We start from the raw sequence: 24,544 nt of genomic DNA, 5'->3' as shown, positions 1-24,544 counted from the left end.
CAGCTTTGGGCCGCTCAGCCACACATTACTTTAGAAGCGGCACTGTACCTTTATCTGCTCTTCTCAACAAGCAGCATCCTGATTGGTGGAGCGGAGGTCACTCAAGGCTGCAATGTCCTTGCCGCTCTCTGATTGGTGGAGAAGCCGTCCCTAGGGGCTGTACTGTATTCTTCCTGCTCACTGTGCTCCCTTACTATTCCGGTTTTGGGAAGAGGAGCCACTTGCTAGCTTATACTTTGTGGGAATGACGATCACTAAGAAAATAAAGAAAATAGGTCAGAGAAGCAATAGTGCATGGAGACCGCGTGAGTGATATCTGTCACCTTGATTATTGTCCCAAATATACAAACTTGATAAAAAAGGAAATTTAATGAAGGAACCTTCATAACTACAGAACTTTACAGTATACTGGTAAGTACAGACAGTAAAGAGTGATAGACCCCACACCAAACATGGAGGGCAGGTAGAGAGTGACAGACCCCCACTATATATGGATGGCAGGTATCAAGGGACAGACCCCCCACTATACATAGAAGGTAGAGAGGGACAGACCCTCCACAATATATGGAGGGCAGGTAGAGAGGGACAGACCCCCCCACTATATATGGAGGGCCGGTAGAGCGGGACAGACCCCCACTATATATGGAGGGCAGGTAGAGAGAGACAGACACCCACTATATAAGGAGGGCAAGTACAGAGGGACAGACCCCTCTGTGGTGTGACTGGTGGTCGCGTGGTTAATGGAAGGTTTGTGTCACTGAGATGGCAGCGCCCTGTGATGTAGCCCGGAGTGTTTTCTTAAGTAGTTGTTGTTCACATTTGGGTCTGGGCTACGGGTAGCTTTGAGAGTTGGGAGGGTCGGGCTACCCATGTACCACACACTGTGGTGAGGGGGCTCACTGTACCCCGTTTTGCCTGAAGATATGTGTGTGGTTGTGAATCTGCAGGACCTGTGATGAGGTCATGAACATGTGACTAGCCATGTGATTGGTAACTGGGAGTGGTTACAGGCTATCTAAGGAACAGGAGTGTTGCACAGGTGTGAGAGAGTGCTAGGAGTCTGTCAGTGTGGAGTATGAGGGGAGCATTACTAATTATTTATAAGTAAAATACAACCTTTATTGAATCAAAAAACAAAACAAACACACAGAAATCCACAAACAACCGTGTCACCTATATAGGCCCTAAATCGGGGCCCTGATAACAGCTACCTACCAGCGGAGGTTGGCACCCTAAACACAATCGAGATTGGCGCCCCCGCTCCACGATGGCTGACCCTGTTACTCCTAGATAACCCTGGACTGGTGCAACACACAATCACCATTTAACCAGGAAAGGAGTGTAAAGGTGTCGCCGGTAAGGGTAGGTTTAGGCAACAATAGAAAAGGTGCAAAAAAAGTGCTGTAAACATGAGACATAAAGTGACAAGTGCAAACAAATGAGTACCTGACTATATTGTTCCATGTGACAGAACACCTGCCTGTCAGCGGAGGTTGGCACCCTACTTGTCAGCGGAATGGCGCCCCCGCTCCACGACGGCTATCCCTGAAGTCCCTGATATCACTGATAAATTAAACAAGGATAGCAAAAGCTAGATAGCCAGAAGGTGCATTTAACCCATAAGGCCAATATTGGCCCACAAGAGAGAAATAATTAAATCATGTTGATAACAATAAAAGGGTACTCAAAGTTGATGGTTGATGGAGTGAAACTCAACGCGTTTCTCCTTTTAGGATCATCAGGAGGCAGATAATCAGATGCTGTGTGCAGACCGACCAAACTCCCCATATATATAACATAACAGTCAATAGATGCCAATCAATCCTCAATGTTGAAGAGGTCCAATCAATAAGATACAGCAAATGGGGCTAGCCACAGACAAACACATACACATAGCCATGCCCCTATCCTCTCTAAACCAGAAATGCGCTTTGTGTCATAGGTGGATCAGCCCACCATAGGAAAACATAGGTGTCAATCACAAATGCAACCAATGGGTTAATAAGCTACTGGGCAGTAATGCTTGGTGTGCGTTCCACATGGAGCGCAATTATGTCCACAGCTGATGACACATACAGCCAGGAAGTTGTCACATTAAGTGCGCTTCCTGTTCCATATGAGGGAGCGCAGATGAATGATCTACTGCGCATGTCCGCCATAATAGACGCTGGCGTTGTACCCACGTGAGTCCCGGGTGTCTCCTGGGCAACAAGCTCCACCCCCCTCTAATCACTGTGGACGCCAGTGACGCGCATGCCCGGAGTACCCCCGGGAAGCGCATCAGTGCCTGCTCAGCCCACCGCTGATAATTGTGGGCGCTGCTACCGCGCATGCCCGGGGCGCCTCCCGGGGAGTGCACCAATAAATATTCAGCAAACAAGAAGTATTCAGCTCACCCCTCTTCACTCCTGATCACACCTCCGACGCACGGAAACACCCTGACCCGGGTGTATAGTGCATGCACAACATAAAGAAGGATTTTTCCAGCGTCTCCAGGAGATAAAATAATAATTGCTTTATTGAGAATATAAAATCTTCATACCATCAGGTAAAAACGACATAAAGAGGCGTATGGAGGGGAGCAATTTCCTACGCGTTTCACCCTGAAAGGGCTTAATCATGGAAACATAATAATTATTCAGCCCACCGCTGATTGTTAAGTGAGTTTGCCTAGGTTGCTCAGGAAAGATGTATATCTTTGTACCTTGTTAGCCAGTAGATAGAAAAATATTCAGAATTGAGAGTCCTCAGTGGTTGATACCTTTTAATGGCTAACTGAAAAGATGGTAACACATTGCAAGCTTTCGAGACTACTCAGGTCTGACGAAGAGACCTGAGTAGTCTCGAAAGCTTGCAATGTGTTACCATCTTTTCAGTTAGCCATTAAAAGGTATCAACCACTGAGGACTCTCAATTCTAAATATTTTCCTAGGTTGCTCATGTACTCACTGAGGAGAGCGGGTGCTCGAGAGACATGTTCGCGTCCCCACGGCTTCATATTCATAGTCATAGTCATCCATAAAGTATAATGCGCTGCCAATAGTCCTCCATATATGATAATGCACAGTCCAAAGTCATCCATAAAGTATAATGCACCCCACATAGTCATCCATAAAGTATAATGCACCCCACATAGTCATCCATAAAGTATAATGCACCCCACATAGTCATCCATAAAGTATAATGCACCCCACATAGTCATCTATAAAGTATAATGCACCCCACATAGTCATCTATAAAGTATAATGCACCCCACATAGTCATCCATAAAGTATAATGCACCACACATAGTCATCTATAAAGTATAATGCACCCCACATAGTCATCTATAAAGTATAATGCACCCCACATAGTCATCTATAAAGTATAATGCACCCCACATAGTCATCCATAAAGTATAATGCACCCCACATAGTCATCCATAAAGTATAATTCACAGTTCATAGTGATCCATGTTGTAGTATAGACAGCTTCTGCTGACTTCGGCGGCCCCCTCGTTTGTTACGCCTCTGCTTACATTATACAGGGGGCATTGTGGGGGGTTCACACTATATAGAGAGTGCTTTATGAAAGCTCATACTGTATATAGGATGCAATGTGGGGGCTCATTCTGTATATAGGAGGCTATGCAGGGGCATGATGTATATAAGAAGTTATGTGGGAGGTCATACTGTATGTAGGAGAATATGTTGGAGGTCATACTGTATACAGTGCGCTATGTGAGGGCTTATATTGTATTTAGAGAGACTCTGTGGTGACTCGCATTGTATATAGAGAAACTATGTGAGTACTCACACTGTACAGTGTGGCTTTATGAGAGCTCAGTAGGATTTGTGGATTGTCATACTGATTTCTGATCTATTCTCCAGAGTTAAAGGTGCTTGCTGGTTTACCAAGCTTGACCTCAGGGGGGCGTATAATCTTATTCGCATTAAGCAGGGGGATGAATGGAAGATGGCATTTAATACTCCGGAGGGACATTTTGAGTACCTGTTGATGCCTTTTGGGCTCACTAATGCCCCTTCTGTCTTCCAGTACTTCATGAATGATATTTTCCGAGATTTGGTGGATACATTTTTGATCATCTATCTGGATGATATTTTGATCTTTTCCAAGGATTGGGACTCTCATGTGGAACATGTTCGGACTGTGTTCTGGATTTTGAGGGAGAATTCCCTGTATGTCAAGGGATCGAAATGCCTTTTTGGTGTACAGAGGATTTCATTTTTGGGATTTATTTTGTCCCCGTCAACTATTGAAATGGATCCGGCCAAGGTACAGGCCATTTATGATTGGGTTCAGCCCACTTCTTTGAAGGCCCTCCAGAAGTTTTTGGGTTTTGCTAATTTTTATCGTAAATTTATAGCTAATTTTTCTGGTATTGCCAAACCATTGACTGATTTGACTAAGAAGGGTGCTGATGTGCTGAATTGGTCTCCGGAGGCTGTTTCTTCCTTTCAGGAGCTGAAGCGAAGGTTCACTTCTGCCCCAGTTTTGCGGCAACCTGATGTCTCACTCCCGTTTCAGGTAGAGGTGGACGCTTCTGAGATTGGTGCAGGAGCTGTTTTGTCCCAAAAAGATCCTGTAACATCTAAAATGAATCCCTGTGCTTTCTTTTCCCGAAAGTTCTCCCCATCCGAACGTAACTATGATGTGGGGAATCGGGAACTGTTAGCCATGAAATGTGCATTTGAGGAGTGGAGACATTGGTTGGAGGGAGCTAAACATCAAGTCGTGGTCCTTACTGACCACAAGAATTTGATTTACCTGGAGTCGGCCAAACGCTTGAATCCTAGACAGGCTAGGTGGGCCTTGTTTTTCACACGTTTTGATTATGTGGTCTCTTTTCTTCTGGGCACTAAGGCCTCTTTCACACATCAGGTTTTCGCCGTCAGGCGTGATCCGGCGCTTTTGACAGAAACCGGATCCGGCAAAATGCAATGCCGGATCCGGTTTCCCCCCCATTGACTTGCATTTGCGCCGGATCGCGCCGGATGGCCATGCGTTTCATCCGGTTTTCGCCGGATCCGGCAATGTGTCGCGATCCGGCATCTGGAAAAAACGGCTACTGTAACGTTTTTTGTCTCCGGCGAAAAAGCCGGACCCGCCGGATCCGGCGCGTCCGGCTTTTTCACACAATGAAAGCCTATGAGCGCCGCAATGCGCCTGATCCAGCGAAAGCCGGATCCGGTGGCCGGATCCGGTTTTTTTGGTCTGAGCATGCTCAGTAGCTCTGCCCACAAGACATATATAAAAGCAAGACAGTGGGACCCACAGCCACACCCAACATGCCACCCAAGAAAGCAACCAAGCGCAGCAGGAGAAGGCAGGAGACCACTGCAGCAGCATCAGCACCACCACCACCCCAAATGGAGCAGCAAATGGAACATGCTGAGGAGGGGAGTCCAGCAGCAGATGAGAGATGGTAATTATCAAATCCCCCATTCCTCCAAACTAGGGCCATGGAATATCAAGATATTCATTGGCCCTTTGTTTCTCTTTATTCAACAGCCGCCCAAGAGATGCAGCAGCAGCAGCAGAAATGGCATCACTGGCAGCAGCAACAGCAGCAGCAATACCCACAGCCATGGAGTCTGGCCATCAACAGGACAGCACATCTTCTTCTGGGAGCCCTCCCTCGCATCGTCAGCGTTTGACGGTAAGTTTTTATTTCCAAAATCCATCATCTCTGTAATATATGTCTATTCATTGCCTTTTATTTCAAAACAGGAATCACAAGATGAAGAGGAGCTCCCAGAAGAAGAAGGAAGGGGTGGACAGACACCTGGAGTGGGCTCACAATTGGTAAGTTTTTTGCATCAAACGCAGAAACACAACATCACACTACACACAACACATAGAAAACAATGTTCTGCAGACCACACACAGCAAACAAATGCCTACATCCAAAGACATAACATTTTTTGTTTTCTTCTCTAGTCTTCCCAATCTGGTGCTCGGCCAAGAGGTCCTCGCAGTGCCTCCCAGGGTCGTCGGCGACAGCAACGCGGCGGTCACCAGCGTGTAAGTATAAATATTTTTGCTTTGTTTTTTTGCACTTTTTATTTCATTTCTTTTGTGGAGGCTAATTATGTTATTTTTGTCTTTTTCTTTAACAGCCTTCACAGCGTGCTCCCGACTCTGACGGTGAGGATGGAGGACTCGATGTGGACCACCTCATCGATCTCGTCAGAGAAAGGGAGCCGCTCTGGAATATGGCTGACCGCCGCCACGCTGACCTTATCGTTACCCGACGACTCTGGGAGGAAATCTGTTCGCTCTTTGTGGGCCGCTGGGAGGACCTCGATGTTCGGGCCCAGATTAAAGAGCGTAAGTATATACAGTACCGGTTGCTTGATGTAAACCAGTGTTTCCCGAACTCCAGTCCTCGTGGTCCCCACGGATCATGTGTTCAGGATTTCTATTTACTATGGAAATCCTGAAAACATGACCCCTGGGGACCATGAGGACTGGAGTTTGTGAAACACTGATGTTGTATACTAACCACTCCTTTCTCGTTTCAGGGAACAGAATTGTGAATCGGTGGCGGTCTGTGAGGGATCGTTTCAAGAAGGAGTTCAATAAAGAGATGCGGGCCCCGAGTGGATCTGGAGGACGCAGGAGCAAGTACAAGTACGCACAAGCCCTGTCGTTCCTCCGGGAAACAATGGTCACTAGAAGGTAAATATTACACACCACATGTGAAAAAAAATGTTAGATGTAACTTTTTTTTTTCAGCCAGGGCCATACCATGTCACTATTTTAATTGTTTTTTTTTCTCTTTATTCCACAGCACGGTGAGCAGCACTCGGGAGCCTGCACGATTGGACCCTTCTGAGGCGATCCCTGAGGAGACCGGCACCGAGGGACACTTCGACCGCCCCGGTACATCTGCACCTTCCCAGCCTTCCCACACATTCGACCCATCTGTCCCATCCACCAGCACAGGAGCATCGTGGCCGCCTACATTACATGAAGCTGCTGGTGAGGAGATCGCTTTCCCTTTACCCCACCCTTCTGCCCCTGCCACCTCTAGTACACCTGCGGGTACTGGGCGGCAGCGGCAGAGGGGTCAGGAAAAGAGTTATGCGCAAGAGTTCTTGCATCTGAATGCATCTTTCCAGAACTGTCTAAAAGTCTTGTCAGAGCAAATCTCCGCAGGCTTTCAGCAGATCAACTCCAGCATTCTGGAGGTGAAGACACTTCTGCAAACCATGCATTCAGAAGCAAGATCTTCGCCAAACCACACCTTTTTAAGGTCTGTTGTGGAGCGCATGGCAACACTATCTCCTACCCAGCAGATGCATGTAATGCATTCGTGCCACGGTGCTCTACAGCAGGTTACCTCCCAACCTCCACCTCCCACCACTGTAGTTCCTCCACCTGCACCCCCTCCAGCCACTTTCCATCCTCCCCCTCCTATTACATCTGCACCCCCTCCAGCCACTTTCCATCCTCCCCCTCCTATTACATCTGCACCCCCTCCAGCCACTTTCCATCCTCCCCCTCCTATTACATACCAGCAACCTCACCAGTACCAGCAACCTCCCCAGTACCAGACATCTCCCCACTTCCAGCAACCTGCCCCATACCAAACTCCTTCCCCGTACCAAACTCCTTCCCCGTACCAAACTCCTTCCCCATACAACTTTCCATCAACATCATCTGCTCCTACAGTCCCTGCCCAACCCTCCACTCCACCGCCCACCACCTCTTCTGCCTCCCACATGTCCACCCATTCTGTAGCTTTTTCCACACCTTCACCTCTAACTGTTCCTTCCCCACCACGATCCCAGTCCTCTCTCCACACACCCAGTGTCGAAGTGTCCCGCAGCCCCTCCAGCAGTATTTCCACCCCACACTACACAGATTTGTAATGTGTGTTTTTTAATAAAAATGCCCATTGGGTTTAAAACCTTTATTAAAAAAGTTTTTTGCACTTTAAAAACATTTTACAAAAAAAAAAAAAAATTTTAAATAAAAGTTAAATTATCGTTTCACAATGGTTGTCTGTCATTTCTTTCTGCGGCGAACTATGTTTAAAAAAAAGGTTAAATACAGGGTATTTCAAAGGTAAAAAGGTATTCAAAACCAGGTATATAACTGTGGGTAAATTTAGCTTTTTGCCACAGTTGTGTTCCTGGTTGTGTTTGAAGCAAAGTATTTCACCTAAAAAGTTGTGTTTATTGTTGGTGATTTCCTAACAATGTACACAACTTTTGTTAAAAGGTGAAATACTTTGCATAAAACACAACCAGGTACACACCTGTGGCCTAAAGCTAAAAATAGTAAGACCATGACAAGATAGCCAACTTTGGTTGGCAAAGGTATATACTGTTGGTCCAGAAGGTACACAAGTTTGGTTAGGGCACAAATCTTTCACACTCTGTCATCCTGCCAGTGTACTCTGCCTTGAGGTGGCATAAAGTATAGTGCAAAATTGTCCCTCATTACTGAAACCGTCACAGAACTTCTAGTGGTAATATTTCCAATGACAACATCCATCTTCGCCAGTAACTTGCTCTTCTCTCCAACCTGCACTTTCTTCTCTACAACCTGTCAAAGAAGGGCTGTAGGAACATGCTATATATAGTTTTCCAGTAGCCAATCCCGTTCAGAAGGCCACAAGGGTCAATTTTAAAAACCGGATCCGGCGTAATCTGTCGAAAAACGGATAGAAAAACGGATGAACCGGATGAGACGGATCCAGTTTTGTCTGTCAAGAACAAGACGGATCCGGCAGAAAACCTGATCCGGCACATCAGGTTTTACAAAACATTTGCCGGATCCGGCATTCCGGCACGACACTGGATCGCGCCTGACGCCGAAAACCTGATGTGTGAAAGTAACCTAAGAATGTCAAAGCAGACGCCCTCTCTAGGAGTTTCTTTGCTGATTCTCCTATTGTGACCAAGCCTGCTACCATCTTAGGTGAGGGGGTAGTTCTTTCTGCCATCTCGCCCGATTTGAGACGTGCTCTGGAAGAGTTTCAGGAGGACAAACCTGAGCGTTGTCCCATTGGAAAATTGTATGTTCCTGACCAGTGGAGGAAGAGAGTGATATCTGAGGTTCATTGCTCCGCATTGGCTGGTCATCCAGGTATTTTTGGTACTAGAGATTTGGTGAGTCGGTCTTTTTGGTGGCCCGCCTTGTCTCGTGATGTCAGCAATTTTGTGCAGTCCTGTGGGACTTGCTCCCGGTCTAAACCTTGTTCTCGCTCTAGTGGGTTGTTGATGCCTTTGCCAGTGCCCAGGAGGCCATGGACCCATATTTCAATGGATTTTATCTCTGATATGCCTGTCTCTCAGAGAATGACTGTTATTTGGGTGATTTGTGATAGATTCTCTAAGATGGTCCATCTTGTACCACTCCCTAAGTTGCCATCTTCCTCAGAGTTGGTGCCCTTGTTTTTGCAACAGGTGGTTCGCTTGCACGGGATTCCTGAGAACATTGTATCTGACAGAGGAGTTCAGTTTGTTTCTAGATTTTGGAGGACTTTCTGTTCCAAGCTGGGAATTTAGTTGTCCTTCTCCTCTGCGTTTCACCCTCAGACCAATGGGCAGACGGAGAGAACAAACCAGACCTTGGAGTCGTATTTGAGATGTTTTATTTCTGCTGATCAGAATGATTGGATTTCATTTTTGCCCTTGGCCGAATTTGCTTTAAATAATAGAGCTAGTTCTGCCACTTTGATGTCACCTTATTTTTTGTAACTTTGGGTTTCATCCTCGATTCTCTTCAGGGCAGGTGGAGTCTTCTGCCTGCCCAGGTGTTGACACTGTGGTGGAGAGAATGCACCAGATCTGGGACCAAGTGGTGGATAAGTTGTCTCTCTCCCAAGAAAAGGCCCAGCGGTTTTCCAACCGGCATAGGACCATTGGTCCCCGGTTTAAGGTGGGTGATATGGTTTGGTTGTCATCAAAGAATATCTCTATGAAGGTGGCTTCTCCAAAGTTTAAACCTAGATTTATTGGACCTTACAAGATTTTGGAGATTCTTAATCCAGTCTCTTTTCGATTGGCTCTTCCTGTTACATTCAAGATCCATAACGTGTTTCATAAGTCTCTGTTAAAGAGGTTTGTTGAGCCAGTAGTTCCTGTGGTGGCACCTCCTGACCCGGTATTGGTTGAAGGTAATGTGGAATATGAGGTTGAGAAGATACTGGATTCTCGTCTGGTTAGACGGAGACTCCAGTATTTGGTTAAATGGAAGGGTTATGGCCAGGAGGATAATTCTTGGGTCCCTGCATCCGATATTCATGCCGAAAGATTGGTTCGTGCTTTTCATCGGGCCCATCCTGATCGCCCTGGTGGCGTGGATGAGGGTTCGGTGACCCCTCCTCAAGGGGAGTTACTCTTGTGAGTTCATTTTCCCCTTCACCTATGATGTATGATGAACTCCCTCTGCTGGTGAAGAGAGGTAGTGAAATTGATTGGGATGGGAAGAACCTGTTATCTGAACATGCGGAGTGTGATTGGACATCTGGAATTTCTGAGTGGATATAAGGCAGCCGACGCCCTGCAGGATTTGCTGGTGATCCTTTCTGCTCTGAGCTCTGGCATCCAGTTTTAGTTCCTGTCTACTAAAAGCTAAGTTTTTGCCCTGCTATTATTCCATAAGATTTTGTCTGGTTTCCTTAGTGTTTGTATTCAGCCAGTCTCGGTTGGGACAGGCTGAGTTCCATTTTTGTCTCTGATCAGTTGATCTCTTTGCTCTGTTTTCAGAATATACCTGAGTGCTGATATAGTGATTTTGAAGTCTAGCGACTTCAGGGCCTTTTTTCCTATCAGACGGTTGGGACATTTTTGTAGAGTTTTTTGCGGATTGCAGCCAGCATCTTTTCTGTCCTGTCCTGTCTAGTTAGTTGGGCCCCATCATTTGCTCAGCCTGTCTTTCTGTCTGTGTTTGTGTTTTCATCTGTTTTTCACCGACAATACATGTTGGGGGCTGTCTATTGCTTTGGGGTCTGCTCTGGGGCAGTTTAGATTTCCCCTTTCTTTCTTTAGGTTTATGTAGTTCTCCGGCTGTGACGAGGGGTCTAGGGCCCGTAGGCTACTGTTAGTTGTGGTGAATAGGATCAGGGGTCTGCAATCTGATAGCTACCAACCTCTCAGGTTTTCTGGACTTAGCTTGTATTTTTGTTTTCTCCTCCTCCGGTGACTCATTCATAACAAGCGTCCCTAAGAATACACTGACAACCCCAACTCTCCACAGACCCAGATTTCCAATCCAAAACTGGATTATGAGTTTGCAACCAAGGAAAACCCAGAACAATAGTATCATGCAAATTATGCAGCACCAAAAATTTACAATTTTCTTGGTGGTCTGGGGCAACTCACATTGTCACCTGGGTCCAAAACTGAGGGTTATTCTCCGCCAAAGGAGTAGCATCAATACCCCTCAAAGGAATAGGCGACCGCAGAGGCATCATGGAAAAACCACAACGTTTAGCAAAGTCCAAATCCATCTGATTCAACGCTGCTCCTGAATAAACAACAGCCTTCGTGGAAAACGTGGATAAGGAGCAGATCAGAGTAATTGCCAAAAGAAACTTAGGTTGTATACTGCCCACAGCAAATTTGTGTGCAAAACGTTTCTCTCGTTTTGGGCAGACAGAAATAGTATGAGAGACATCTCCACAGAAAAAACACAGCGTATTACGCCTTCTAAACTCCTGACGTTGCGCCCTAGACAAAACCCCATCAGATTGCATAGGTTCAGACGTTTGTTTAAAAGGTGGCAGCGCCTCCCGTGTAGTTTTGCGTTCACGTAAACGCCGATCAACTTGAATGGCTAATGACATAGAATCATCCAGACCAGGGGGAACAGGAAATCCCACCATAACATCTTTTACGGTCTCTGATAAACCCTTCCGAAAGAGAGCTGCCAATGCACTATCATTCTCTGTAGTAAGGACTGCCCACTTTTGGAATTTTTGACAGTATAACTCTGCAGAATCCTGACCCTGGTTTAATGCCTAAAGGGTTCTCTCAGCTTGATCAACAGCATTAGGCTCATCATACAACAACCCCAAGGCTTGAAAAAATGCATCCACATTAGTCAGAAAAGGATTTTCAGGTGTCAGAGAAAAAGCCCAATCCTGGGGATCGCAGCGCAGCAAGGAGATGACAATTTTAACCTGCTGCACAGAGCTCCCCGATGAGTTAGGCTTCAAGGCCAGAAATAATTTGCAATTATTCTTAAAATTCAAAAATTTAGACCCATCCACAGAAAACACATCAGGGGTAGGGATCTTAGGTTCAGCAGCATGTGACTGAATGAGGTAGGTGGAAATTCCCTGCACTTCAGCAGCCAGCTGCTCCACATGATCAGACAATTGCTTAATCTCCATTAGGAAAAAGAAAAAAAAATCCTCCTGCGGCCCCAGAGAAAAAGAGGAAAAAATATATAAAAAAAAAATTCTGCCACTTTTTTTAACAACTTTTTCCTGCTTTTGAGTACCCTAGAATCTGCGGTATGGCTGGTGATTCTGTTATGAATGGGTCACCGAGGAGAAAAAAGCAAAACAAGCTAAGTCACAGAAAACCAGAGAGGTTGGTAACTATGCAGATTGCAGATCCCTGATCCTACCATACAACTAGCAGCAGCCGTGGAGCGTACCTATGATGTTCCTAGACACTTCGTCACAGCCGGAGGATTAAATAAGCCTGAAGCTTGAAAAGGGGAAAACTAACTGCCCCAGAGCAGACCCCAAAGGAATAAATAGCCCCCACACATGTATTGACGGTGAAACAAGATGAAGGCACAAACACAGGCAGGAAAATAGGCTGAGCAAACGATGGGGCCCAAACTAACTAGAGAGGAAAGTGTTATGAATGAGTCACCGTAGGAGGCAAAAACAGAAATACTAGCTAAGCCCAGAAAACCAGAGAAGTTGGCAGCTATCGGATTGCAGACCCCTGAACCTAACAACAACAACTAGCAGTAGCCGTGGGGGGTTCCTACAGCGCCCTAGACCCCTCAATCACAGCCGGAGAACTACATAGCCTAAAGACAGAAAGGGAAATCTAAACTGCCCCAGAGCAGACCCCAAAGCAATAGGCAGCCCCCAACATATAATGACGGTGAAGCAAGATGAAAAAACACTCACACAGACAGAAAGATAGGCTGAGCAAATGATGGGGCCCAAGCTAACTAAATAGGACAGAATAGAAAAGCTGCTGTCTGCAATCCACCAAAACCCTCTCAAAAACAAGAGACAACAGACTGATAGGGAAAAAAGCCCTGAAGACGCTAAGCTTCAAAAAGACTATATCAGTACTCAGGTATTATCTGAAGACAGAGCAAAAGGAAATTCAGCTCACCCAGCAGGGAAAGGCAGAAATCCAGAAAAACAAAGCAAAACAAAACCAAAACACAAATGCAAAAAGTAGAGCAGAAAACTTAGCTTTTGAGGAGCAGGAATCAGACTGGTCTCCAAGAATCCCTCAGAGTAATCACCCGCAAGGCAGAAGGGCGTCGGCTGCCTTATATCCAGTCAGCAATCCCAGTCACCCAGTGATCATCATTCTGCTCAGGTGCTTTGTAATCAGCCTCACTACCTTCCTTCACCAGAAGAGGGAGTTCATCAGACCTCAATGGTGAAGGGGAAAATGAACTCACAACAGTACCTCCCCCTTGAGGAGGGGTCACCGAACCCTCATCCACGCCACCAGGGCGATCAGGGTGAGCCCGATGAAAGGCACGCACCAATCTTTTGGCATGAATATTAGAGGCAGAAACCCAGGAATTATCCTCCTGACCATAACCCTTCCACTTAACCAAATACTGGAGTCTCCGTCTAGCCAGACGGGAATCCAGTATCTTCTCTACCTCATATTCCATGTTACCTTCAACTAAAACAGGGTCCGGAGGTGCCACCCCAGGAACAACTGGTTCAACAAACCTCTTCAACAAGGACTTATGAAACACATTATGAATTTTAAATGTGACAGGAAGAGCCAAACGAAAAGAGACCGGATTAATAATCTCCAAAATCTTGTAAGGTCCAATAAATCTAGGCTTAAACTTAGGAGAAGCCACCTTCATAGCGATATTTTTTGATGATAACCAAACCATATCACCAACCTTAAACTGGGGACCAATGGTCCTATGTCGGTTGGAAAACCGCTGGGCCTTTTCCTGGGAGAGAGATAACTTATCCACCACTTGGTCCCAGATCTGGTGCATTCTCTCCACCACAGTGTCAACACCTGGGCAGGCAGAAGGCTCCACCTGCCCTGAAGAAAATCGAGGATGAAACCCAAAGTTACAAAAAATAAGGTGACATCAAAGTGGCAGAACTAGCTCTATTATTTAAAGCAAATTCGGCCAAGGGCAAAAATGAAACCCAATCATCCTGATCAGCAGAAATAAAACATCTCAAATACGACTCCAAGGTCTGGTTTGTTCTCTCCGTCTGCCCATTGGTCTGAGGGTGAAAAGCAGAGGAGAAGGACAACTGAATTCCCAGCTTGGAACAGAAAGTCCTCCAAAATCTAGACACAAATTGAACTCCTCTGTCAGATACAATGTTCTCAGGAATCCCGTGCAAGCGAACCACCTGTTGCAAAAACAGGGGCACCAACTCAGAGGAAGATAGCAACTTAGGGAGTGGTACAAGATGAACCATCTTAGAGAACCTATCACAAATCACCCAAATAACAGTCATTCTATGAGAGACAGGCATATCAGAGATGAAATCCATTGAAATATGGGTCCATGGCCTCCTGGGCACCGGCAAAGGCATCAACAACCCACTAGAGCGAGAACAAGGTTTAGACTGGGAGCAAGTCCCACAGGGCTGCACAAAATTCCTGACATCACGAGACAAGGCGGGCCACCATAAAGACCGACTCACCAGATCTCTAGTACCAAAAATACCTGGATGACCAGCCAATGTAGAGCAATGAACTTCAGACATCACTCTCTTCTTCCACTGGTCAGGAACATACAACTTTCCACTGGGACAACGCTCAGGTTTGTCCTCCTGGAACTCTTCCAGAGCACGTCTCAAATCGGGCGAGATTGCAGAAAAAACTACCCCTTCGCCTAAGATGGTAGCAGGCTTGGTCACCACAGGAGAATCAGCAAAGAAGCTCCTAGAGAGGGCGTCTGCCTTGACATTCTTAGTGCCAGGAAGAAAAGAGACCACAAAATCAAAACGTGTAAAAAACAAGGCCCACCTAGCCTGTCTAGGGTTCAAGCGTTTGGCCGACTCCAGGTAAATCAAATTCTTGTGGTCAGTGAGGACCAGGACTTGGTGTTTAGCTCCCTCCAACCAATGTCTCCACTCCTCAAATGCCCATTTCATGGCTAACAGTTCCTGATTCCCCACATCATAGTTACGTTCAGATGGAGAGAACTTTCGGGAAAAGAAAGCACAGGGATTCATTTTAGATGTTACAGGATCCTTTTGGGACAAAACAGCTCCTGCACCAATCTCAGAAGCGTCCACCTCTACCTGGAACGGGAGTGAGACATCAGGTTGCCGCAAAACCGGGGCAAAAGTGAATCTTCGCTTCAGCTACTGAAAGGAAGAAACAGCCTCCTGAGACCAATTCAACACATCAGCACCCTTTTTAGTCAGATCAGTCAATGGCTTGGCAATACTAGAAAATTGCTATAAATTTCCGATAAAAATTAGCAAAACCCAAAAACTTCTGGAGGGCCTTCAAAGAAGTGGGCTGAACCCAATCATAAATGGCCTGTACCTTGGCCGGGTCCATTTCAATAGTTGACGGAGACAAAATAAATCCCAAAAATGAAATCCTGTGTACCCCAAAAAGGCATTTCGATCCTTTGACATACAGGGAATTCTCCCTCAAGATCCGGAACACAGTCCGAACATGTTCCACATGAGAATCCCAATCCTTGGAGAAGATCAAAATATCATCCAGATAGATAATCAAAAATTTAACCACAAAGTCTCTGAAAATGTCGTTCATGAAGCACTGGAAGACAGAAGGGGCATTAGTGAGCCCAAAAGGCATCACCAGGTACTCAAAATGTCCCTCCGGAGTATTAAACGCTGTCTTCCGTTCATCCCCATGCTTAATGTGGATAAGATTATACGCCCCCCTGAGGTCAAGCTTGGTAAACCAGCAAGCACCTTTAACTCTGGAGAATAGATCCGAAATCAGGGGTAACGGATACTGATATTTAATAGTAATTTTGTTGAGGGCACGATAATCAATACAAGGCCTTAATGAACCATCCTTTTTGGCCACGAAAAAAAAAACAGCACCTAAGGGTGAAGAGGATGGTCTAATATGACCCTTCTCCAATGCCTCCTTAATATAGGATCGCATAGCCTCGTGCTCGGGTACAGATAAATTGAAGAGCCGACCCTTGGGAAATTTACACCCCGGGCTCAGTTCAATTTCACAGTCATAACTCCTATGAGGAGGCAAAGACGCAGACTCATTCTCACTAAATACATCATAAAAGTCCGCCAAATAGTCAGGAACATCATGCGACTGAGGAGAGGTGGAAAAAACCGGAGCGTCACTAAGGGCACACCGACAACCCCAACTCACCACAGACAAAGATTTCCACTCCAAAACTGGATTATGGATTTGCAACCAGGGAAACCCCAGAACAATGGTATCATGCAAATTATGCAACACCAAAAATCTGCAATTTTCTTGATGGTCTGGGGCGACCCGCATTACCACCTGGGTCCAAAACTGAGGCTTATTTTTCGCCAAAGGAGTAGCATCAATCCCCCTCAAAGGGATAGGCGTCCGCAGAGGTGTCATCGGAAATCCACAACGTTTAGCAAAATCCAAGTCCATTAGATTCAGGGCTGCTCCCGAATCCACAAAAGCCTTGGCGGAAAATGTGGACAGGGAGCAGATCAGAGTAATTGCCAGAAGAAACTTAGGTTGAACACCACACACAGAAAACGTGTGTGCAAAACGTTTCTCTCGTTTAGGACAGACAAAAATAATATGCGAGGCATCTCCACAAAAAAAACACAGCTTATTATGCCTTCTGAACTCCTGATGTTGCTCCCTGGACAAAACTCTATCACATTGCATAGGTTCAGACACTTGTTCAACAGGTGGCAACACCTCTCGTGCAGTCCTGCGTTCACGTAAACGCCGATCAACCTGAATGGCTAATGACATAGAATCGTCAAGACCAGAGGGAACAGGAAATCCCACCATAGTATCTTTTACGGCTTCTGACAAACCCTTCCGAAAGAGAGCTGCCAAGGCATTATCATTCCAGGTAGTAAGGACCGCCCACTTTCGGAATTTTTGACAGTACAATTATGCAGAATCTCGACCCTGGCTCAATGCCAACAGGGTCTTTTCAGCCTGATCAATAGCATTAGGTTCATCATACAACAACCCCAAGGCTTGAAAAAATGCGTTCACATTAGTCAGAATAGGATCATCTGGTTTCAAAGAAAACGCCCAATCCTGGGGATCGCCACGCAGCAAAGAGATGACAATTTTAACCTGCTGCGCGGAGCTCCCTGACGAGTTAGGCTTCAAGGCAAAAAATAATTTACAATTATTTTTGAAATTCAAAAATTTAGACCGATCCCCAAAAAACACATCAGGAGTAGGGATCTTTGGTTCAGCAGCATGTGAATGAGCAAGGTAGGCGGAAATTCCCCGCACTTCCGCAGCGAGCTGCTCTACACGATCAGACAATTGCTTTATCTCCATTGAGAGAAAAAAAATTCCCCCTACGGCCTCAGAGATATAGAGGAAAAAATATACACACCTTTTATTTATTTTTATTTTTTTACAATTCTTTCCTGCTATTGAGTACCCTTGGATCTGCGGTATGGCCGGTGATTCTGTTATGAATGAGTCACCGTAGGAGGCAAAAACAGAAATACTAGCTAAGTCCAGAAAACCAGAGAAGTTGGCAGCTATCGGATTGCAGACCCTTGAACCTAACAACAACAACAACTAGCAGTAGCCGTGGGGGGTTCCTACGGCGCCCTAGACCCCTCGATCACAGCCGGAGAACTACATAGCCTAAAAACAGAAAGGGAAATCTAAACTGCCCCAGAGCAGACCCCAAAGCAATAGGCAGCCCCCAACATATAATGACGGTGAAGCAAGATGAAAAAACACTCACACAGACAGAAAGATAGGCTGAGCAAATGATGGGGCCCAAGCTAACTAAACAGGACAGAATAGAAAAGCTGCTGTCTGCAATCCGCCAAAACCCTCTCAAAAACAAGAGCCAACAGACTGATAGGGAAAAAAGCCCTGAAGACGCTAGGCTTCAAAAAGACTATATCAGTACTCAGGTATTATCTGAAGACAGAGCAAAAAGGAATTCAGCTCACCCAGCAGGGAAAGGCAGAAATCCAGAAAAACAAGGCAAAACAAAACCAAAACACAAATGCAAAAAGTAGAGCAGAAAACATAGCTTTTGAGGAGCAGGAATCAGACTGGTCTCCAAGAATCCCTCAGAGTAATCACCCGCAAGGCAGAAGGGCGTCGTCTGCCTTATATCCAGTCAGCAATCCCAGTCACCCAGTGATCATCATTCTGCTCAGGTGCTTTGTAATCAGCCTCACTACCTTCCTTCACCAGAAGAGGGAGTTCATCAGACCTCAATGGTGAAGGGGAAAATGAACTCACAACAGGAAAGGAAAGGAAAGACACTGTCTGCAACCTGCAAAAAACCCTACAAAAATAATGTCCAACACTTCTGATAGCAAATTTAACCCTGAAGTCACTAGACTTCTCCCACTATATCAGCACTCTGAAATATTCTGAGACAGAGCAAAAAGAGACCAAACTAATAAGGGACAAAAAGCAAATTGGCAAAATATTGATAAATAAGAGTGGAAATTCAGCACAGCCCCCAGCCGGGGCTGGCTGACCACACAAAAAAATGAAGAGACCAACAAAATCAAGTGTGAACATTAGCAGAAAAACTTAGCTTTAGATGACTGGAACAGAGCTGAAAACCAAGAGCTGACAAGCCAGAAGGAATCACCAGCAACTGAATAGGGCATTGGCTGTCTTAAATCCAATCTGAGACTCCTGAGGTCCAATCGTCATCCTCATTCTCAGGTGGCAGATCTCCACCGATCAAATCAGCCTCACTACCTCCTGTTACCACCAGAGGGAGTCTGGAAGGAGAACTCACAACTGGTGAACCAGAGAATGAACTCACAACTAGAGTTGAGCGAAACGGGTCGAAAAAATTCAAAAGTCGCCGACTTTTGGCAAAGTCGGGTTTCAAGAAACGAAACCCGACCCTAGGATGAGGTCGGCCACGAGGTCGGCGACTTACGCGCCAAAGTCGCGTTTCAAAAGTTTGTTTTGCGCTCTTTTTCAGCCAATCAGGATCCACGGACACTGTGGGCAACGTGATGACATAGGCACGGGTCACCACCATCTTTCAGAAGGGCATGCAAGTGATTGGCTTGCTTTGGTGGGCGTCACAGGGGGTATAAAAGGGCGTGCACGCCGACCGCCATGTTACTCATGCTGATCTCAGAATAGAGAGAGCTGCTGCTGCTGCTGATTTTGTAGGGAGAGCGTTAGGCAGGGAAGAAGACACCAAAAACTGCTTCTGCTGCTAGCGATTTTGCCTGTACAACACACCAGTCACTGTGTGTGCAGTGCAAGGGGAGGCTATATTGTGGTGTATCAGTGGTGTTGGTTGTTGGGCTGCCTTCTAAGGCTTCCTGACATTCCTGCATTGCTGTTTACCCACTGCTCCGCAAACTGCTTTTTTAAAAGCAATCCCAATTTTTTTTTTGTCCTGCTGAGAAGAAGAAAAAAAAATGCTTCTGCTGCTAGCGATTTTGCCTGTACAACACACCAGTCACTGTGCAGTGCAAGGGGAGGCTATATAGTGGTGTATCAGTGGTGTTGGTTGTTGGGCTGCCTTCTAAGGCTTCCTGACATTCCTGCATTGCTGTTTACCCACTGCTCCGCAAACTGCTTTTTTAAAAGCAATCCCAATTTTTTTTTTTGTCCTGCTGAGAAGAAGAAAAAAAAACTGCTTCTGCTGCTAGCGATTTTGCCTGTACAACACACCAGTCACTGTGCAGTGCAAGGGGAGGCTATATAGTGGTGTATCAGTGGTGTTGGTTGTTGGGCTGCCTTCTAAGGCTTCCTGACATTCCTGCATTGCTGTTTACCCACTGCTCCGCAAACTGCTTTTTTAAAAGCAATCACAATTTTTTTTTTTTGTCCTGCTGAGGTACTGAGCGTGCATTTTTTCACACCATACAGCGGTGTACGCTCCTCACACAGTACCGTGTAACGGCTGTTATCACAGCCACAGTGAAGCTATCAGTGAGTCACTCTGTGAGAATAAGTCGAGGACATGTTCCGTTCTTACAGACCTGCACTCTAGGGAGATTCCAATTCTGCCCAATTCTACATACACCTTGTAGTTTGTGATACACTAGCCAATTTCTGCCTGTGACATAGCGCTCAGATATTCAGTGGGCCTCACACAATCCATAAGTGTCCAGTGTCCACAAGTGTGTGCAGAAATTAAAAATCTCCCTTATCCTCTAGTCACTTTGGTCACAGCTCTGCCATCGAGCCTGTGACAGAGCGCTCAGATACTCAGTGGGCCTCACACAATCCATAAGTGTCCAGTGTCCACAAGTGTGTGCAGAAATTAAAAATCTCCCTTATCCTCTAGTCACTTTGGTCACAGCTCTGCCATCGAGCCTGTGACAGAGCGCTCAGATACTCAGTGGGCCTCACACAATCCATAAGTGTCCAGTGTCCACAAGTGTGTGCAGAAATTAAAAATCTCCCTTATCCTCTAGTCACTTTGGTCACAGCTCTGCCATCGAGCCTGTGACAGAGCGCTCAGATACTCAGTGGGCCTCACACAATCCATAAGTGTCCAGTGTCCACAAGTGTGTGCAGAAATTAAAAATCTCCCTTATCCTCTAGTCACTTTGGTCACAGCTCTGCCATCGAACCTGTGACAGAGCGCTCAGATACTCAGTGGGCCTCACACAATCCATAAGTGTCCAGTGTCCACAAGTGTGTGCAGAAATTAAAAATCTCCCTTATCCTCTAGTCACTTTAGTCACAGCTCTGCCATCGAGCCTGTGACAGAGCGCTCAGATACTCAGTGGGCCTCACACAATCCATAAGTGTCCAGTGTCCACAAGTGTGTGCAGAAATTAAAAATCTCCCTTATCCTCTAGTCACTTTGGTCACAGCTCTGCCATCGAGCCTGTGACAGAGCGCTCAGATACTCAGTGGGCCTCACACAATCCATAAGTGTCTAGTGTCCACAAGTGTGTGCAGAAATTAAAAATCTCCCTTATCCTCTAGTCACTTTGGTCACAGCTCTGCCATCGAGCCTGTGACAGAGCGCTCAGATACTCAGTGGGCCTCACACAATCCATAAGTGTCCAGTGTCCACAAGTGTGTGCAGAAATTAAAAATCTCCCTTATCCTCTAGTCACTTTGGTCACAGCTCTGCCATCGAGCCTGTGACAGAGCGCTCAGATACTCAGTGGGCCTCACACAATCCATAAGTGTCCAGTGTCCACAAGTGTGTGCAGAAATTAAAAATCTCCCTTATCCTCTAGTCACTTTGGTCACAGCTCTGCCATCGAGCCTGTGACAGAGCACTCAGATACTCAGTGGGCCTCACACAATCCATAAGTGTCCAGTGTCCACAAGTGTGTGCAGAAATTAAAAATCTCCCTTATCCTCTAGTCACTTTGGTCACAGCTCTGCCATCGAGCCTGTGACAGAGCGCTCAGATACTCAGTGGGCCTCACACAATCCATAAGTGTCCAGTGTCCACAAGTGTGTGCAGAAATTAAAAATCTCCCTTATCCTCTAGTCACTTTGGTCACAGCTCTGCCATCGAGCCTGTGACAGAGCGCTCAGATACTCAGTGGGCCTCACACAATCCATAAGTGTCCAGTGTCCACAAGTGTGTGCAGAAATTAAAAATCTCCCTTATCCTCTAGTCACTTTGGTCACAGCTCTGCCATCGAGCCTGTGACAGAGCGCTCAGATACTCAGTGGGCCTCACACAATCCATAAGTGTCCAGTGTCCACAAGTGTGTGCAGAAATTAAAAATCTCCCTTATCCTCTAGTCACTTTGGTCACAGCTCTGCCATCGAGCCTGTGACAGAGCGCTCAGATACTCAGTGGGTCTCGCACAATCCATAAGTGTCCAGTGTCCACAAGTGTGTGCAGAAATTAAAAATCTCCCTTATCCTCTAGTCACTTTGGTCACAGCTCTGCCATCGAGCCTGTGACAGAGCGCTCAGATACTCAGTGGGCCTCACACAATCCATAAGTGTCCAGTGTCCACAAGTGTGTGCAGAAATTAAAAATCTCCCTTATCCTCTAGTCACTTTGGTCACAGCTCTGCCATCGAGCCTGTGACAGAGCGCTCAGATACTCAGTGGGCCTCACACAATCCATAAGTGTCCAGTGTCCACAAGTGTGTGCAGAAATTAAAAATCTCCCTTATCCTCTAGTCACTTTGGTCACAGCTCTGCCATCGAGCCTGTGACAGAGCGCTCAGATACTCAATGGGCCTCACACAATCCATAAGTGTCCAGTGTCCACAAGTGTGTGCAGAAATTAAAAATCTCCCTTATCCTCTAGTCACTTTGGTCACAGCTCTGCCATCGAGCCTGTGACAGAGCGCTCAGATACTCAGTGGGCCTCACACAATCCATAAGTGTCCAGTGTCCACAAGTGTGTGCAGAAATTAAAAATCTCCCTTATCCTCTAGTCACTTTGGTCACAGCTCTGCCATCGAGCCTGTGACAGAGCGCTCAGATACTCAGTGGGCCTCACACAATCCATAAGTGTCCAGTGTCCACAAGTGTCTGCAGAAATTCAAAATCTCCCTTATCCTCTAGTCACTTTGGTCACAGCTCTGCCATCGAGCCTGTGACAGAGCGCTCAGATACTCAGTGGGCCTCACACAATCCATAAGTGTCCAGTGTCCACAAGTGTGTGCAGAAATTAAAAATCTCCCTTATCCTCTAGTCACTTTGGTCACAGCTCTGCCATCGAGCCTGTGACAGAGCGCTCAGATACTCAGTGGGCCTCACACAATCCATAAGTGTCCAGTGTCCACAAGTGTGTGCAGAAATTAAAAATCTCCCTTATCCTCTAGTCACTTTGGTCACAGCTCTGCCATCGAGCCTGTGACAGAGCGCTCAGATACTCAATGGGCCTCACACAATCCATAAGTGTCCAGTGTCCACAAGTGTGTGCAGAAATTAAAAATCTCCCTTATCCTCTAGTCACTTTGGTCACAGCTCTGCCATCGAGCCTGTGACAGAGCGCTCAGATACTCAGTGGGCCTCACACAATCCATAAGTGTCCAGTGTCCACAAGTGTGTGCAGAAATTAAAAATCTCCCTTATCCTCTAGTCACTTTGGTCACAGCTCTGCCATCGAGCCTGTGACAGAGCGCTCAGATACTCAGTGGGCCTCACACAATCCAAAAGTGTCCAGTGTCCACAAGTGTCTGCAGAAATTGAAAATCTCCCCTGTCCTATAGACACCTTGTACCTTGTTTTACATTACTATATAGTTTGTTGGATTTTGTCTACATTTCTACCAAAAATGAGGAAGGCTGGTGGAAGAGGCCGTGAAATTGGGCGGGGGTTGGCAGCTGGTAATGATGGTGTTGGTGGTGGATCTGATGGTAGTGGCAAGAGCAAAATAGGACCGAATGCAGGAGGTGTTGAGCCTGCGTCATCGTCTGGCTACATAAGGCCTCGAACGCTTAGTTTTCTAGGAGTTGGCAAACCGCTTTTAAAGCCAGAGCATCAGGAAAAAGTTTTGTCTTACATTGCTGACTCAGCCTCCAGCTCTATCGCCTCCTCTTCTTCAGTTGTAAAAAGTAAAAGCACTGAGTCGTCATTGGAGGCTCATGTTCATGAACCACACCTTTCCTTGTGTCCTTCACCCCAACCAAGATTGAAGGATGACGCAGGCCATACTACTGATTACTCCATGGAGCTGTTTTCACATACCATGCCTGGATTATCAAGTGAAATGGTGAATTACCCAGGCCAAGATGAATCTGACATGGAGTGCACTGATGCACAGCCGCTGATGGATGATTCTGCTGGTACATTCACTCAGAGCACTACATTGTCCTCGCAGTGTACAGAGCCAGATTATGACCCTGATGAGACTCAGGTGCCCCTTCCCGCACACTATACCACCATACACGGTGACACAGAGGAAGGTGCACATGACATAGAAGAGGAGGTGATGGATGACCCAGTTGTTGACCCAGATTGGCATCCATTGGGGGAAGAGGGTGCTGCTTCCAATAGCTCAGATGAGGAGCATCCACAGCAGACATCGACATCGCAACAGCTGTTATCTGGCAGGCCCGGAGCACTCCAAAGACAGGTTCCAAACATCAAAAGAGTTGCTGGACAGCTTGTCCAGAGGGTCAAAAGATCACAGCGTGCTAGGCCGCAAAATGTCTGCCAAAGTAGGAAGAGTGCAGTGTGGCACTTTTTTGAACAAAATCCTCATGATCAGGCCAAGGTTATCTGTAAGAAGTGCGCAAAGACCTTTA

The sequence above is a fragment of the Dendrobates tinctorius genome, unplaced genomic scaffold, assembly GCF_039654945.1.
Source record: "Dendrobates tinctorius isolate UK_male_01 unplaced genomic scaffold, ASM3965494v1 ptg000144l, whole genome shotgun sequence".
In the NCBI taxonomy this organism is placed as follows: Eukaryota; Metazoa; Chordata; class Amphibia; order Anura; family Dendrobatidae; genus Dendrobates; species Dendrobates tinctorius.
The sequence above is the reverse complement of the archived record's forward strand: the minus strand, read 5'-3'. Positions refer to the sequence as shown.